This window comes from Clytia hemisphaerica, unplaced genomic scaffold (assembly GCF_902728285.1).
Source record: "Clytia hemisphaerica strain Z4C2 unplaced genomic scaffold, Clytia hemisphaerica genome assembly, whole genome shotgun sequence".
Lineage (NCBI taxonomy): Eukaryota > Metazoa > Cnidaria > Hydrozoa > Leptothecata > Clytiidae > Clytia > Clytia hemisphaerica.
The window spans coordinates 2,113-6,609 of record NW_027103756.1 but is presented as its reverse complement, the minus strand read 5'-3'; positions in this window follow the sequence as shown (position 1 = coordinate 6,609).

Below are 4,497 nucleotides of genomic sequence, written 5' to 3'. Positions count from 1 at the left end.
AATTCGAATAAAATCTGATTATGAACTAATATTTCATGTAGTTAGTAGTTCAACTTTGGCATAATTCTGGTTAATTGAATGTAACTGTTTTCATGACATGAAGATATTTTCAGGTTTATTTAAGTTTTCTTTAGAGAGTAGGATTATGAACGTAGACAAGGATAGAGATGCTGAGGTACTTCGAACAAGAGCAAAAGATATTTTTATCAAGCCAGAAATTGCCAAGTAAAAAATCAAAACAAACACATAGGAATAAAAGGTTTTTCAATTGCAAAGAGCATCACAAACTGCCACATGAGTGGACAGATGAATGTAAAAATTGTAATACCTGTGTAAGTTTAGATGTTGGAAAGATAACCTTTGGATGTTTAACAATCAAGAAAGTTTGAATATCTATTCACCATAAGATAGTCAATACAGGAAAGAAGAGAATTTTGAAAAAACGTTGCAAAGGGTGTATGCAATGGATTTTTTTGCAAATGTTTATCCAAAGAACATTGAACATTGTTGGAGCACGATTTTAAAAGATTATTATTACAATTTTAAAATAATTAAAAAATACATAAATATTATGATCATTAAAAAAAAAGAAGCACTTCGAAGAAACCAGATGATTACTCTAGGGCACCTAATACCAGGGGCTTAAGGGGGGATGATACCTTCCAAAAAAGTGAAGAAGGGGGGGGATAAGAAATTTTCATTAAAAAGGGGGATAGCAAGGAGTGGGGATCGGTTAAGAAGGGGGGGGCTTACGTATATTGTAGATATTTTTTCCAGCGTTGTTATGAAATTTGGTCTGCATGAAAGGAAGTTTTTCTGTTTGAGTAGTCTGAGGGGATTATCGGATCGCACTATACACTATATATTTTCGAAAATTTAAACCAAAACCCTTGGGGGATAGGCATTTTTAAAGGTTGGGGGGGATGCCAAGTAGGGGATCATACCCCTTTCCGCACTATGCCCCCCACTTATTCCAAACCCCCGGCTATTAGGTACCCGAGAGTACTGGCCTAAGTTTGAGAAATACAGATAGGTTAAGGAATTGTTTAACATTGGTAAGATTTCTCTTTGATTATTGAATAGTCCATTGCTAGGGCAAATTCTCTCCTAGGACTGACAGTGATATCCAATTCAATTCTTTGCAATATTTGTTTAGGTATACAAGTTGAGTTTAATCCATAGACCATGATTATGGCACCTTTAAAGTTTACATTTGCAGGATGCAGAATGAGGATGCAGAATGGCAAGAGGTTGAGTTCAAGGGGGGGGGGTTATCAAAATGGATTAAAAATATATTTGAAGGCGTCAGATCAGCTACCAGAATCTCAATGGCAGATCTTAAGAGCATCCTCAGTGAATTGGAAAGTTTAAAAAAGAAACTATCAGTGAAACTGGTACAAAACCCTTCTAGTGGGATTTGTTTTTGGTTATTGTAAAATGTCCAGTCATTTTGCCTTATTTGCCAGGGTACCCCCTGTGATTGGTACCCCCTGTGACTTGAGTTATATGTCAAGAAATGAAAAAATTGTATATTTTTACAATTAAAAAGAATAATGATAGTTAGATAAAAGCAAGATAAAATATAGTTCCCAAGCTCCCATGCATAAAAGTTAGATACCCCCAGAGATCATAGGTACCCCTGAAATTAAAAAAAAAATCCAGCCCCCAGCCTTTTTCAGGAAGATTTTGGTTGTAGCCCCCCCCCTGCGGGCTGGGGGGGGGGTTCATACCATGAAAATCCTAGGATAGAATTTGCCCTGGTACTGTAATGGACTATACAATAATCAAAGAGAAATCTTACCAATAATGTCAAACAATTCTTTAACCTGTATTTCTCAAACTTAGGCCAGTAATCATCTGGTTTCTTCGAAGTGCTTCTTTTTTTCAATAATTCATAATTATTTGATAATACTTTAATATCGTGCTCCAACAATGTTCAATAGTTCTTTGGATAAACATTGCAAAAAATCCATTGCAATACAACCCTTTGCAACAGTTTTTTCAAAATTCTCATTCTTTCCTGTATTGACGATCTTAGTGGTGAATAGATATTCCAACGCTTTCTTGGCATTTGGTAGAACATCCAAAGGTTATCTTTCCAACATCTCAAACTTAACACAGGTATTACAATCTTTACATTCATCTGTCCACTCATGTGGCAGTTTGTGATGCTCTTTGCAATTGAAAAACCTTTTATTCCTATGTGTTTGTTTTGATTTTTTTACTTGGCAATTTCTGGCTTGATAAAAATATCTTTTGCTCTTGTTCGAAGTACCTCAGCATCTCTATCCTTGTCTACGTTCATAATCCTACTCTCTAAAGAAAACTTAAATAAACCTGAAAATATCTTCATATCATGAAAACAGTTACATTCAATTAACCAGAATTATGCCAAAGTTGAACTACTAACTACATGAAATATTAGTCATAATCAAGATTTTATTCGAATTTCTTGCGAATTATGCAATTTACTCAAAATCTGGTCCAAGATATGGTCATAACTTTTTTTAGCTTTATTTCTGACCCCTACTACTTATGTTTTTTGGAATCAGCATTAAATTTCTGATAATTTGATATGCCACATGACTATGTTTTAAGAAAGTTGGTGTTAGGCTGTTTTCGGTCCGGGGTCGCACTGAGTACCCCACAGAAATGGGGCCCGGGGGAACCCTGAAAAGGGTCCCCGGTCAAAATTTTTTATTTTTTTCTTCTTTTTATATAATTTGGCAGCTTTTATACATATGCCACTAAATTCTTTCTAATTTTCTTTTTCTAAGTCCCCTCCCTATTAAAAAGAAGAAAGTGAAAAACGATTTTTTTTGTTTATTCAATTAATTGAAAGAAGTTATTGTATTGTAAATAAATAGAGGGTGTAGTTTTTTATGATTGGTTTTGAGGCATTCTTGTCTGGAGAGTTTTTGTGTGTAAGAAAGGAACGTCAAGTGTGGCGTAACATAAACTTCTTAGAATCGTCATAACTTTTGATTGCGTTATCGAAACTGGACGGAATTTCCTAAGCAGCTTCCTCAATATAAAATGCCCCTATTCATTCACATTATACTAGGTTCAACACGCCATATACATCAATCTGAATCAATTGACTATGTGATTACTAGACAGCTAACCGTGCCCCAGGCAAAATTGGGTACGGGGACGTGCCGCTTATCAGGGTTTCTTTTTTAGGCTCTGAAGATAACTGACAGGTTCCCAAATTTACTTTTTTTCAAGATGTGTATCTGATAGGGTCGATTTTTTATTATTTTGGACAATTTTTAGGATGGAAAACACAAAACCTTTCAAATTTTCGTCTACTTTTATTTTCAGGGCGAAAATGGGAAAAATTTTCAATTTTTCGTTCTGACAGGTGCCCCTTTCCTTCTAATCTTTTTAAGCTTATTGGGCTGACCTTCCAGCGCAGCTGGTTTATTTACCATTTAACACTACAGAAAAGATACAAGTGATGATATGCACAAAAAATATATGGAGGGAGACCGCCTTATAGTCTAGCTAATCAAAAAGATGCGGCCACCTTAAGTACAGATTGTGTTTATAACACTTTGTAAATTATTTATTATTGTTTATATTTTTTTAAGAATTTTGTTATCTAATGAAGAATAAATTTAAAGAAAGTTTGCTAAACTTTCTTAGTAGGGGTGTAGTATCTCCCAAGACAGTGAGTAAGGGCGAGAGATTTAACAAAACTGAAATCAGACGAGCTCAGGGTAATATTTGGGTAAGATCGCTGGATGCTGTTCCAATGTGTTATGCAAAACTTAGAGAAAGATTTGTTCCCAAAGGTAATGGTGTTGTAGGAGGGAACAAAAAGTAGTTTCAAACATGCTCCTCTGGTACTTTGAGTGTTTTCGTCTTCAGCATCGAGCTGAATAAAGTTAAAAAACTCCAGAAGGTCAAAGGGTAATTTGTTATTTAGGAATCTATGGACAAAAGATATATTAAGGCATTTGACAAGGTCAAAAATCTTGAGAATTTTGAAGTCAGAAAAGAGTGGAGAAGAGGGGCATCAAGAGTTGTTTAAAAGTAACAAGACTTAAGGCTTTCTTTTGAAGGATAAATATAGGCTTAGAGGTGGTATTGTCAGTAAGACCCCAGAGTTGGCAACCATGTTGAAGATGGGAATGAAAAAGAGCATAATAAATGTTAACTAAGGTTTTTGTTGAAACATAGTGCCTGAGCTTAGATATAATACCATTTGCTCTGGCAAGTTTAGCTGATAAAGATGTGGTGTGGGCTTTCCAGTTGAGGTGCATGTCAATCAAAACGCTAAGATATTTAGGGGGGTACATGTTCAGTGTAGTAACCCATGGGGTAATAACCTGATTTTCGGTAATTTAAAAAAAATCTGGGACCACCACCCTTTTTTAGTACATGGTACTAGTTTTTTCTGGGATTTTTTTAGGGGACCACCCCTTTTACTACCATGTAGTAGCTATTACCACCAATTTGAATCCTTAAACCACCCTTTAGTATCTTGAAGTT